Source organism: Eleutherodactylus coqui, chromosome 5 (genome assembly GCF_035609145.1).
Source record: "Eleutherodactylus coqui strain aEleCoq1 chromosome 5, aEleCoq1.hap1, whole genome shotgun sequence".
In the NCBI taxonomy this organism is placed as follows: domain Eukaryota; kingdom Metazoa; phylum Chordata; class Amphibia; order Anura; family Eleutherodactylidae; genus Eleutherodactylus; species Eleutherodactylus coqui.
The window spans coordinates 2525180-2538954 of NC_089841.1; the positions used below are offsets into that span (position 1 = coordinate 2525180).

Below are 13775 nucleotides of genomic sequence, written 5' to 3' on the forward strand. Positions count from 1 at the left end.
GAGTGTAGAGGCGGCGCACCGTCACATGACCAGAGCGTAGAGGCAGCGCACCGTCACATGACCAGTGTAGAGGCGGCGCACCATCACATGACCAGTGTAGAGGCGGCGCACTGTCACATGACCAGAGCGTAGAGGCAGCGCACCGTCACATGACCAGTGTAGAGGCGGCGCACCATCACATGACCAGTGTAGAGGCGGTGCACCGTCACATGACCAGAGCGTAGAGGCGGCGCACCGTCACATGACCAGAGCGTAGAGGCGGCGCACCGTCACATGACCAGAGCGTAGAGGCGGCGCACCGTCACATGACCAGAGCGTAGAGGCGGCGCACCGTCACATGACCAGTGTAGAGGCGGCGCACCGTCACATGACCAGTGTAGAGGCGGCGCACCGTCACATGACCAGAGCGTAGAGGCGGCGCACCGTCACATGACCAGAGCGTAGAGGCGGCGCACCGTCACATGACCAGTGTAGAGGCGGCGCACCGTCACATGACCAGTGTAGAGGCGGCGCACCGTCACATGACCAGAGCGTAGAGGCGGCGCACCGTCACATGACCAGAGTAGAGGCGGGGCACCGTCACATGACCAGCGTATAGAGGCGCCATAGCTTTCCTCATCATGGAGCCGTGAAGCCGTCCTCTACAACCCTCTCACGCCTCCTGTATGGCCGTTGGCTCGGCGCTCACTCTCACCATCCCCGCGGAGGCACAGTAACTTTCCACCACACTTCTGCCCTATTCCGCCATGCCAGCAGAGAGCGAGCGGACCTGTGGTGACGTCATACACACGTGATCAGCTCTATATTGGCTGAAGGACCTGTGGTGACGTCACAATGTTGTCGCTGACTCCTCCCTACACGCAGTCACATGACAGGACATCTTGCAGGTCCTTAATTCTACGCCTGAACTCCGCCCCTACTGTCACATGACCAGGTCGCCGCTGCTGTGAGCAGTCTCGCTGTTATCAGCCTGGTTTTCCGCGGTAAGATGACGTCAGGCGGTTTGTGGGGACGAAACAGGATCGGTCGGGGGCTGAGATCAGTGAGGAGCTGATGATGAGGGGGATAGTAGTAGTGTCAGGGGGAGATGATGAGGGGGATAGTAGTAGTGTCAGGGGGAGATGATGAGGGGGGTAGTAGTAGTGTCAGGGGGAGATGATGAGGGGGTAGTAGTAGTGTCAGGGGGAGATGATGAGGGGGGTAGTAGTAGTGTCAGGGGGAGATGATGAGGGGGGTAGTAGTAGTGTCAGGGGGAGATGATGAGGGGGGTAGTAGTAGTGTCAGGGGGAGATGATGAGGGGATAGTAGTAGTGGCGGGGGGGGGAGATGATGAGGGGGTAGTAGTAGTGTCAGGGGGAGATGATGAGGGGATAGTAGTAGTGTCGGGGGGGAGATGATGAGGGGGTAGTAGTAGTAGTGTCAGGGGGAGATGATGAGGGGGGTAGTAGTAGTGTCAGGGGGAGATGATGAGGGGGGTAGTAGTAGTGTCAGGGGGAGATGATGAGGGGGATAGTAGTGGTGTCGGGGAGATGATGAGGGGGGTAGTAGTAGTGTCAGGGGGGAGATGATGAGGGGGATAGTAGTAGTGTCGGGGGGGAGATGATGAGGGGGGGTAGTAGTGGTGTCAGGGGAGATGATGAGGGGGGTAGTAGTAGTGTCAGGGGGAGATGATGAGGGGGGTAGTAGTAGTGTCAGGGGGAGATGATGAGGGGGTAGTAGTAGTGTCAGGGGAGATGATGAGGGGGGTAGTAGTAGTGTCAGGGGGAGATGATGAGGGGGGTAGTAGTAGTGTCAGGGGGAGATGATGAGGGGGTAGTAGTAGTGTCAGGGGGAGATGATGAGGGGGTAGTAGTAGTGTCAGGGGGAGATGATGAGGGGGTAGTAGTAGTGTCAGGGGGAGATGATGAGGGGGGTAGTAGTGGTGTCAGGGGGAGATGATGAGGGGGGTAGTAGTAGTGTCAGGGGGAGATGATGAGGGGGTAGTAGTAGTGTCAGGGGGATATGATGAGGGGGTAGTAGTAGTGTCAGGGGGATATGATGAGGGGGTAGTAGTAGTGTCAGGGGGAGATGATGAGGGGGATAGTAGTAGTGTCAGGGGGAGATGATGAGGGGGATAGTAGTAGTGTCAGGGGGAGATGATGAGGGGGTAGTAGTGGTGTCAGGGGGAGATGATGAGGGGATAGTAGTAGTGTCAGGGGGAGATGATGAGGGGGTAGTAGTGTCAGGGGGAGATGATGAGGGGGGTAGTAGTAGTGTCAGGGGGAGATGATGAGGGAGTAGTAGTAGTGTCAGGGGGAGATGATGAGGGGGATAGTAGTAGTGTCAGGGGGAGATGATGAGGGGGTAGTAGTAGTAGTATCGGGGAGATGATGAGGGGGTAGTAGTAGTGTCAGGGGGAGATGATGAGGGGGTAGTAGTGGTGTCAGGGGGAGATGATGAGGGGAGTAGTAGTAGTGTCAGGGGGAGATGATGACGGGGTAGTAGTAGTGTCAGGGGGAGATGATGAGTGGATAGTAGTAGTGTCGGGGAGATGATGAGGGGGGTAGTAGTAGTGTCAGGGGGAGATGATGAGGGGGGTAGTAGTAGTGCCAGGGGGAGATGATGAGGGGGTAGTAGTAGTGCCAGGGGGAGATGATGAGGGGGTAGTAGTAGTGTCAGGGGGAGATGATGAGGGGGGGTAGTAGTAGTGTCAGGGGGAGATGATGAAGGGGTAGTAGTGGTGTCAGGGGGAGATGATGAGGGGGTAGTAGTAGTGTCAGGGGGAGATGATGAGGGGGGTAGTAGTAGTGTCAGGGGGAGATGATGAGGGGGTAGTAGTGGTGTCAGGGGGAGATGATGAGGGGGGTAGTAGTAGTGTCAGGGGGAGATGATGAGGGGGTAGTAGTAGTGTCAGGGGGATATGATGAGGGGGTAGTAGTAGTGTCAGGGGGAGATGATGAGGGGGATAGTAGTAGTGTCAGGGGGAGATGATGAGGGGGATAGTAGTAGTGTCAGGGGGAGATGATGAGGGGGTAGTAGTGGTGTCAGGGGGAGATGATGAGGGGATAGTAGTAGTGTCAGGGGGAGATGATGAGGGGGTAGTAGTGTCAGGGGGAGATGATGAGGGGGGTAGTAGTAGTGTCAGGGGGAGATGATGAGGGAGTAGTAGTAGTGTCAGGGGGAGATGATGAGGGGGATAGTAGTAGTGTCAGGGGGAGATGATGAGGGGGTAGTAGTAGTAGTATCGGGGAGATGATGAGGGGGTAGTAGTAGTGTCAGGGGGAGATGATGAGGGGGTAGTAGTGGTGTCAGGGGGAGATGATGAGGGGAGTAGTAGTAGTGTCAGGGGGAGATGATGACGGGGTAGTAGTAGTGTCAGGGGGAGATGATGAGTGGATAGTAGTAGTGTCGGGGAGATGATGAGGGGGGTAGTAGTAGTGTCAGGGGGAGATGATGAGGGGGGTAGTAGTAGTGCCAGGGGGAGATGATGAGGGGGTAGTAGTAGTGCCAGGGGGAGATGATGAGGGGGTAGTAGTAGTGCCAGGGGGAGATGATGAGGGGGTAGTAGTAGTACCAGGGGGAGATGATGAGGGGGTAGTAGTAGTGCCAGGGGGAGATGATGAGTGGGTAGTAGTAGTGTCAGGGGGAGATGATGAGGGGGTAGTAGTAGTGTCAGGGGAGATGATGAGGGGGTAGTAGTAGTGTCAGGGGGAGATAATGAGGGGGTAGTAGTAGTGTCGGGGAGATGATGAGGGGGTAGTAGTAGTGTCAGGGGGAGATGATGAGGGGGTAGTAGTAGTGTCAGGGGGAGATGATGAGGGGGTAGTAGTAGTGTCAGGGGGAGATGATGAGGGGGTAGTAGTAGTGTCAGGGGGAGATGATGAGGGGGTAGTAGTATTGTCAGGGGGAGATGATGAGGGGGTAGTAGTAGTGTCAGGGGGTGATGATGAGGGGAGTAGTAGTAGTGTCAGGGGGAGATGATGAGGGGGATAGTAGTAGTGTCAGGGGGAGATGATGAGGGGGTAGTAGTAGTGTCAGGGGGAGATGATGAGGGGGTAGTAGTAGTGTCAGGGGGAGATGATGAGGGGTAGTAGTAGTGTCAGGGGGAGATGATGAGGGGGTAGTAGTAGTGTCAGGGGGAGATGAGGGGTAGTAGTAGTGACAGGGAGAGATGATGAGGGGTAGTAGTGTCAGGGGGAGATGATGAGGGGGTAGTAGTAGTGTCAGGGGGAGATGATGAGGGGGTAGTAGTAGTGTCAGGGGGAGATGATGAGGGGAGTAGTAGTGGTGTCGGGGAGATGATGAGGGGGATAGTAGTAGTGTCAAGGGGAGATGATGAGGGGGATAGTAGTAGTGTCAGGGGGAGATGATGAGGGGAGTAGTAGTGGTGTCGGGGAGATGATGAGGGGGATAGTAGTAGTGTCGGGGAGATGATGAGGGGATAGTAGTAGTGTCGGGGGGGGGGAGATGATGAGGGGATAGTAGTAGTGTCAGAGGGAGATGATGAGGGGGTAGTAGTAGTGTCAGGGGGAGATGATGAGGGGATAGTAGTAGTGTCGGGGGGGGGAGATGATGAGGGGGGTAGTAGTGTCAGGGGGAGATGATGAGGGGGATAGTAGTGTTGGGGGGGGGGAGATGATGAGGGGGATAGTAGTAGTGTCAGGGGGAGATGATGAGGGGGTAGTAGTAGTGTCAGGGGGAGATGATGAGGATGGAGTAGTAGTGTCAGGGGGAGATGATGAGGGGGTAGTAGTAGTGTCAGGGGGAGATGATGAGGATGGAGTAGTAGTGTCAGGGGGAGATGATGAGGGGGTAGTAGTAGTGTCAGGGGGAGATGATGAGCGGAGTAGTAGTAGTGTCAGGGGGAGATGATGGGGGGGTAGTAGTAGTGTCAGGGGGAGATGATGAGGGGGTAGTAGTAGTGTCAGGGGGAGATGATGAGGGGGTAGTAGTAGTGTCAGGGGGAGATGATGAGGGGATAGTAGTAGTGTCAGGGGGAGATGATGAGGGGGGTAGTAGTAGTGTCAGGGGGAGATGATGAGGGGGTAGTAGTAGTGTCAGGGGGAGATGATGAGGGGAGTAGTAGTGTCGGGGGGAGATGATGAGGGGGATAGTAGTAGTGTCAGGGGGAGATGATGAGGGGGATAGTAGTAGTGTCAGGGGGAGATGATGAGGGGGGAGTAGTAGTGTCAGGGGGAGATGATGAGGGGGGGAGTAGTAGTGTCAGGGGGAGATGATGAGGGGGGTAGTAGTAGTGTCAGGGGGAGATGATGAGGGGGGGTAGTAGTAGTGTCGGGGGAGATGATGAGGGGGGTAGTAGTAGTGTCAGGGGGAGATGATGAGGGGGTAGTAGTAGTGTCAGGGGGAGATGATGAGGGGGATAGTAGTAGTGTCAGGGGGAGATGATGAGCGGAGTAGTAGTAGTGTCAGGGGGAGACGATGGGGGGTAGTAGTGTCAGGGGGAGATGATGAGGGGGTAGTAGTAGTGTCAGGGGGAGATGATGAGGGGGTAGTAGTAGTGTCAGGGGGAGATGATGAGGGGGATAGTAGTAGTGTCAGGGGGAGATGATGAGGGGGTAGTAGTGGTGTCAGGGGGAGATGATGAGGGGATAGTAGTAGTGTCAGGGGGAGATGATGAGGGGGGTAGTAGTAGTGTCAGGGGGAGATGATGAGGGGGATAGTAGTAGTGTCAGGGGGAGATGATGAGGGGGGTAGTAGTAGTGTCAGGGGGAGATGATGAGGGGGTTAGTAGTAGTGTCAGGGGGAGATGATGAGGGGGTAGTAGTAGTGTCAGGGGGAGATGATGAGGGGGGTAGTAGTAGTGTCAGGGGGAGATGATGAGGGGGATAGTAGTAGTGTCAGGGGGAGATGATGAGGGGGATAGTAGTGGTGTCAGGGGGAGATGATGAGGGGGATAGTAGTGGTGTCAGGGGGAGATGATGAGGGGGTAGTAGTAGTGTCAGGGGGAGATGATGAGGGGGTAGTAGTAGTGTCAGGGGGAGATGATGAGGGGAGTAGTAGTGTCAGGGGAGATGATGAGGGGGGTAGTAGTAGTGTCAGGGGGAGATGATGAGGGGGGTAGTAGTAGTGTCAGGGGGAGATGATGAGGGGGGTAGTAGTAGTGTCAGGGGGAGATGATGAGGGGGGTAGTAGTGGTGTCGGGGAGATGATGAGGGGGTAGTAGTAGTGTCAGGGGGAGATGATGAGGGGGGTAGTAGTAGTGTCAGGGGGAGATGATGAGGGGGATAGTAGTAGTGTCAGGGGGAGATGATGAGGGGGTAGTAGTAGTAGTATCGGGGAGATGATGAGGGGGTAGTAGTAGTGTCAGGGGGAGATGATGAGGGGGTAGTAGTGGTGTCAGGGGGAGATGATGAGGGGGGTAGTAGTAGTGTCAGGGGGAGATGATGAGGGGGTAGTAGTAGTGTCCGGGGGGAAATGATGAGGGGAGTAGTAGTAGTGTCAGGGGGAGATGATGAGGGGGGTAGTAGTAGTGTCAGGGGGAGATGATGAGGGGGTAGTAGTAGTGTCAGGGGGAGATGATGAGGGGAGTAGTAGTGTCGGGGGGAGATGATGAGGGGGATAGTAGTAGTGTCGGGGAGATGATGAGGGGGATAGTAGTAGTGTCAGTGGGAGATGATGAGGGGGTAGTAGTAGTGTCAGGGGGAGATGATGAGGGGGGGAGTAGTAGTGTCAGGGGGAGATGATGAGGGGGGTAGTAGTAGTGTCAGGGGGAGATGATGAGGGGGGTAGTAGTAGTGTCGGGGGAGATGATGAGGGGGGTAGTAGTAGTGTCAGGGGGAGATGATGAGGGGGTAGTAGTAGTGTCAGGGGGAGATGATGAGGGGGATAGTAGTAGTGTCAGGGGGAGATGATGAGGGGGATAGTAGTAGTGTCAGGGGAGATGATGAGGGGGGTAGTAGTAGTGTCAGGGGGAGATGATGAGGGAGTAGTAGTAGTGTCAGGGGGAGATGATGAGGGGGATAGTAGTGTCAGGGGGAGATGATGAGGGGGTAGTAGTAGTTTCGGGGGGGAGATGATGAGGGGGGTACTAGTAGTGTCAGGGGAGATGATGAGGGGGTAGTAGTAGTGTCGGGGAGATGATGAGGGGGATAGTAGTGGTGTCGGGGAGATGATGAGGGGGTAGTAGTAGTGTCAGGGGGAGATGATGAGGGGGGCAGTAGTAGTGTCAGGGGAGATGATGAGGGGGTAGTAGTAGTGTCAGGGGAGATGATGAGAAGGTAGTAGTAGTGTCAGGGGGAGATGATGAGGGGGGTAGTAGTAGTGTCAGGGGGAGATGATGAGGGGGTAGTAGTAGTGTCAGGACGAGATGATGAGGGGGTAGTAGTAGTGTCAGGGGGAGATGATGAGGGGGATAGTAGTAGTGTCAGGGGAGATGATGAGGGGGTAGTAGTAGTGTCAGGGGGAGATGATGAGGGGGATAGTAGTGGTGTCGGGGAGATGATGAGGGGGTAGTAGTAGTGTCAGGGGGAGATGATGAGGGGGTAGTAGTAGTGTCAGGGGGAGATGATGAGGGGGATAGTAGTGGTGTCGGGGAGATGATGAGGGGGTAGTAGTAGTGTCAGGGGGAGATGATGAGGGGAGTAGTAGTAGTGTCAGGGGGAGATGATGAGGGGGTAGTAGTAGTGTCAGGGGGAGATGATGAGGGGGGTAGTAGTAGTGTCAGTGGGAGATGATGAGGGGGTAGTAGTAGTGTCAGGGGGAGATGATGAGGGGGGTAGTAGTAGTGTCAGGGGGAGATGATGAGGGGAGTAGTAGTAGTGTCAGGGGGAGATGATGAGGGGGTAGTAGTAGTGTCAGGGGGAGATGATGAGAGGATAGTAGTAGTGTCGGGGAGATGATGAGGGGGGTAGTAGTAGTGTCAGGGGGAGATGATGAGGGGGGTAGTAGTAGTGCCAGGTGGAGATGATGAGGGGGTAGTAGTAGTGCCAGGGGGAGATGATGAGGGGGTAGTAGTAGTGCCAGGGGGAGATGATGAGGGGGTAGTAGTAGTGTCAGGGGGAGATGATGAGGGGGTAGTAGTAGTGTCAGGGGAGATGATGAGGGGGTAGTAGTAGTGTCAGGGGGAGATGATGAGGGGGTAGTAGTAGTGTCAGGGGGAGATGATGAGGGGGATAGTAGTGGTGTCGGGGAGATGATGAGGGGGTAGTAGTAGTGTCAGGGGGAGATGATGAGGGGGTAGTAGTAGTGTCAGGGGGAGATGATGAGGGGGATAGTAGTGGTGTCGGGGAGATGATGAGGGGGTAGTAGTGGTGTCAGGGGGAGATGATGAGGGGAGTAGTAGTAGTGTCAGGGGGAGATGATGAGGGGGTAGTAGTAGTGTCAGGGGGAGATGATGAGTGGATAGTAGTAGTGTCGGGGAGATGATGAGGGGGGTAGTAGTAGTGTCAGGGGGAGATGATGAGGGGGGTAGTAGTAGTGCCAGGGGGAGATGATGAGGGGGTAGTAGTAGTGCCAGGGGGAGATGATGAGGGGGTAGTAGTAGTGTCAGGGGGAGATGATGAGGGGGTAGTAGTAGTGTCAGGGGAGATGATGAGGGGGATAGTAGTAGTGTCAGGGGGAGATGATGAGGGGGTAGTAGTAGTGTCAGGGGGAGATGATGAGGGGGTAGTAGTAGTGTCAGGGGGAGATGATGAGGGGGTAGTAGTAGTGTCAGGGGGTGATGATGAGGGGATAGTAGTGGTGTCAGGAGGAGATGATGAGGGGGTAGTAGTAGTGTCAGGGGAGATGATGAGGGGGTAGTAGTAGTGTCAGGGGGAGATGATGAGGGGGGTAGTAGTAGTGTCAGGGGGAGATGATGAGGGGGGTAGTAGTAGTGTCAGGGGGAGATGATGAGGGGGGTAGTAGTAGTGTCAGGGGGAGATGATGAGGGGGGTAGTAGTAGTGTCAGGGGGAGATGATGAGGGGGTAGTAGTAGTGTCAGGGGGAGATGATGAGGGGGTAGTAGTAGTGTCAGGGGAGATGATGAGGGGGTAGTAGTAGTGTCAGGGGGAGATGATGAGGGGGTAGTAGTAGTGTCAGGGGGAGATGATGAGGGGGTAGTAGTAGTGTCAGGGGGAGATGATGAGGGGGTAGTAGTAGTGTCAGGGGGAGATGATGAGGGGGTAGTAGTAGTGTCAGGGGGAGATGATGAGGGGGTAGTAGTAGTGTCAGGGGGAGATGATGAGGGGGGTAGTAGTAGTGTCAGGGGGAGATGATGAGGGGGTAGTAGTAGTGTCAGGGGGTGATGATGAGGGGAGTAGTAGTAGTGTCAGGGGGAGATGATGAGGGGGATAGTAGTAGTGTCAGGGGGAGATGATGAGGGGGTAGTAGTAGTGTCAGGGGGTGATGATGAGGGGATAGTAGTAGTGTCAGGGGGAGATGATGAGGGGGATAGTAGTAGTGTCAGGGGGAGATGATGAGGGGGATAGTAGTAGTGTCAGGGGGAGATGATGAGGGGGTAGTAGTAGTGTCAGGGGGAGATGATGAGGGGGTAGTAGTAGTGTCAGGGGGAGATGATGAGGGGGTAGTAGTAGTGTCAGGGGGAGATGATGAGGGGGTAGTAGTAGTGTCAGGGGGAGATGATGAGGGGGTAGTAGTAGTGTCAGGGGGAGATGATGAGGGGTAGTAGTAGTGTCAGGGGGAGATGATGAGGGGGTACTAGTAGTGTCAGGGGGAGATGATGAGGGGGTAGTAGTAGTGTCAGGGGGAGATGATGAGGGGAGTAGTAGTGGTGTCGGGGAGATGATGAGGGGGATAGTAGTAGTGTCAAGGGGAGATGATGAGGGGGATAGTAGTAGTGTCAGGGGGAGATGATGAGGGGAGTAGTAGTGGTGTCGGGGAGATGATGAGGGGGATAGTAGTAGTGTCGGGGAGATGATGAGGGGATAGTAGTAGTGTCGGGGGGGGGAGATGATGAGGGGGGTAGTAGTAGTGTCAGGGGGAGATGATGAGGGGGATAGTAGTGTTGGGGGGGAGATGATGAGGGGATAGTAGTAGTGTCAGGGGGAGATGATGAGCGGAGTAGTAGTAGTGTCAGAGGGAGATGATGAGGGGGTAGTAGTAGTGTCAGGGGGAGATGATGAGGGGATAGTAGTAGTGTCGGGGGGGGGGAGATGATGAGGGGGGTAGTAGTGTCAGGGGGAGATGATGAGGGGAATAGTAGTGTTGGGGGGGGAGATGATGAGGGGGTAGTAGTAGTGTCAGGGGGAGATGATGAGGGGGTAGTAGTAGTGTCAGGGGGAGATGATGAGGATGGAGTAGTAGTGTCAGGGGGAGATGATGAGGGGGTAGTAGTAGTGTCAGGGGGAGATGATGAGGGGGATAGTAGTAGTGTCAGGGGGAGATGATGAGGGGGTAGTAGTAGTGTCAGGGGGAGATGATGAGGGGGTAGTAGTAGTGTCAGGGGGAGATGATGAGGGGGATAGTAGTAGTGTCAGGGGGAGATGATGAGGGGGTAGTAGTGGTGTCAGGGGGAGATGATGAGGGGATAGTAGTAGTGTCAGGGGGAGATGATGAGGGGGGTAGTAGTAGTGTCAGGGGGAGATGATGAGGGGGATAGTAGTAGTGTCAGGGGGAGATGATGAGGGGGATAGTAGTAGTGTCAGGGGGAGATGATGAGGGGGTAGTAGTAGTGTCAGGGGGAGATGATGAGGGGGTTAGTAGTAGTGTCAGGGGGAGATGATGAGGGGGTAGTAGTAGTGTCAGGGGGAGATGATGAGGGGGGTAGTAGTAGTGTCAGGGGGAGATGATGAGGGGGATAGTAGTAGTGTCAGGGGGAGATGATGAGGGGGATAGTAGTGGTGTCAGGGGGAGATGATGAGGGGGATAGTAGTGGTGTCAGGGGGAGATGATGAGGGGGTAGTAGTAGTGTCAGGGGGAGATGATGAGGGGGTAGTAGTAGTGTCAGGGGGAGATGATGAGGGGAGTAGTAGTGTCAGGGGAGATGATGAGGGGGGTAGTAGTAGTGTCAGGGGGAGATGATGAGGGGGGTAGTAGTAGTGTCAGGGGGAGATGATGAGGGGGGTAGTAGTAGTGTCGGGGAGATGATGAGGGGGTAGTAGTAGTGTCAGGGGGAGATGATGAGGGGGGTAGTAGTAGTGTCAGGGGGAGATGATGAGGGGGATAGTAGTAGTGTCAGGGGGAGATGATGAGGGGGGTAGTAGTAGTAGTATCGGGGAGATGATGAGGGGGTAGTAGTAGTGTCAGGGGGAGATGATGAGGGGGTAGTAGTGGTGTCAGGGGGAGATGATGAGGGGGTAGTAGTAGTGTCAGGGGGAGATGATGAGGGGGTAGTAGTAGTGTCAGGGGGAGATGATGAGGGGGGTAGTAGTAGTGTCAGGGGGAGATGATGAGGGGGGTAGTAGTAGTGTCGGGGGAGATGATGAGGGGGGTAGTAGTAGTGTCAGGGGGAGATGATGAGGGGGTAGTAGTAGTGTCAGGGGGAGATGATGAGGGGAGTAGTAGTAGTGTCAGGGGGAGATGATGAGGGGGTAGTAGTAGTGTCAGGGGGAGATGATGAGGGGGATAGTAGTAGTGTCGGGGGGAGATGATGAGGGGGATAGTAGTAGTGTCAGGGGAGATGATGAGGGGGGTAGTAGTAGTGTCAGGGGGAGATGATGAGGGAGTAGTAGTAGTGTCAGGGGGAGATGATGAGGGGGATAGTAGTGTCAGGGGGAGATGATGAGGGGGGTACTAGTAGTGTCAGGGGAGATGATGAGGGGGTAGTAGTAGTGTCAGGGGGAGATGATGAGGGGGATAGTAGTGGTGTCGGGGAGATGATGAGGGGGTAGTAGTAGTGTCAGGGGGAGATGATGAGGGGGGTAGTAGTAGTGTCAGGGGAGATGATGAGGGGGTAGTAGTAGTGTCAGGGGAGATGATGAGGGGGTAGTAGTAGTGTCAGGGGGAGATGATGAGGGGGGTAGTAGTAGTGTCAGGGGGAGATGATGAGGGGGTAGTAGTAGTGTCAGGACGAGATGATGAGGGGGTAGTAGTAGTGTCAGGGGGAGATGATGAGGGGGATAGTAGTAGTGTCAGGGGAGATGATGAGGGGGTCGTAGTAGTGTCGGGGAGATGATGAGGGGGATAGTAGTGGTGTCGGGGAGATGATGAGGGGGTAGTAGTAGTGTCAGGGGGAGATGATGAGGGGGTAGTAGTAGTGTCAGGGGGAGATGATGAGGGGGATAGTAGTGGTGTCGGGGAGATGATGAGGGGGTAGTAGTGGGGTCAGGGGGAGATGATGAGGGGAGTAGTAGTAGTGTCAGGGGGAGATGATGAGGGGGTAGTAGTAGTGTCAGGGGGAGATGATGAGAGGATAGTAGTAGTGTCGGGGAGATGATGAGGGGGGTAGTAGTAGTGTCAGGGGGAGATGATGAGGGGGTAGTAGTAGTGTCAGGGGGAGATGATGAGGATGGAGTAGTAGTGTCAGGGGGAGATGATGAGGGGGTAGTAGTAGTGTCAGGGGGAGATGATGAGGGGGATAGTAGTAGTGTCAGGGGGAGATGATGAGGGGGTAGTAGTAGTGTCAGGGGGAGATGATGAGGGGGTAGTAGTAGTGTCAGGGGGAGATGATGAGGGGGATAGTAGTAGTGTCAGGGGGAGATGATGAGGGGGTAGTAGTGGTGTCAGGGGGAGATGATGAGGGGATAGTAGTAGTGTCAGGGGGAGATGATGAGGGGGGTAGTAGTAGTGTCAGGGGGAGATGATGAGGGGGATAGTAGTAGTGTCAGGGGGAGATGATGAGGGGGTAGTAGTAGTGTCAGGGGGAGATGATGAGGGGGTTAGTAGTAGTGTCAGGGGGAGATGATGAGGGGGTAGTAGTAGTGTCAGGGGGAGATGATGAGGGGGGTAGTAGTAGTGTCAGGGGGAGATGATGAGGGGGATAGTAGTAGTGTCAGGGGGAGATGATGAGGGGGATAGTAGTGGTGTCAGGGGGAGATGATGAGGGGGATAGTAGTGGTGTCAGGGGGAGATGATGAGGGGGTAGTAGTAGTGTCAGGGGGAGATGATGAGGGGGTAGTAGTAGTGTCAGGGGGAGATGATGAGGGGAGTAGTAGTGTCAGGGGAGATGATGAGGGGGGTAGTAGTAGTGTCAGGGGGAGATGATGAGGGGGGTAGTAGTAGTGTCAGGGGGAGATGATGAGGGGGATAGTAGTAGTGTCGGGGGGAGATGATGAGGGGGATAGTAGTAGTGTCAGGGGAGATGATGAGGGGGGTAGTAGTAGTGTCAGGGGGAGATGATGAGGGAGTAGTAGTAGTGTCAGGGGGAGATGATGAGGGGGATAGTAGTGTCAGGGGGAGATGATGAGGGGGGTACTAGTAGTGTCAGGGGAGATGATGAGGGGGGTAGTAGTAGTGTCAGGGGGAGATGATGAGGGGGATAGTAGTGGTGTCGGGGAGATGATGAGGGGGTAGTAGTAGTGTCAGGGGGAGATGATGAGGGGGGTAGTAGTAGTGTCAGGGGAGATGATGAGGGGGTAGTAGTAGTGTCAGGGGAGATGATGAGGGGGTAGTAGTAGTGTCAGGGGGAGATGATGAGGGGGGTAGTAGTAGTGTCAGGGGGAGATGATGAGGGGGTAGTAGTAGTGTCAGGACGAGATGATGAGGGGGTAGTAGTAGTGTCAGGGGGAGATGATGAGGGGGATAGTAGTAGTGTCAGGGGAGATGATGAGGGGGTCGTAGTAGTGTCGGGGAGATGATGAGGGGGATAGTAGTGGTGTCGGGGAGATGATGAGGGGGTAGTAGTAGTGTCAGGGGGAGATGATGAGGGGGTAGTAGTAGTGTCAGGGGGAGATGATGAG

General features: G+C 55.1%; 1 protein-coding gene across 5 annotated transcripts in view; it reads left to right on the top strand.

Annotated features, from left to right (window-relative positions):
* The first annotated feature begins 621 nt into the window (after window positions 1-621).
* Window positions 622-13775, top strand: part of LOC136627261 (zinc finger protein 260-like) — a 70194-nt gene continuing 57040 nt past the window's right edge. For 2 of the 5 annotated variants that reach the window (XM_066602208.1, XM_066602209.1), the window contains exon 1: window positions 624-983. The gene's annotated coding sequence lies outside the window, so the exon portion shown is untranslated. Of the gene's footprint in view, window positions 984-13775 lie in introns of all 5 variants that reach the window. The other 3 variants (XM_066602210.1, XM_066602211.1, XM_066602212.1) reach the window with 2 other exon arrangements.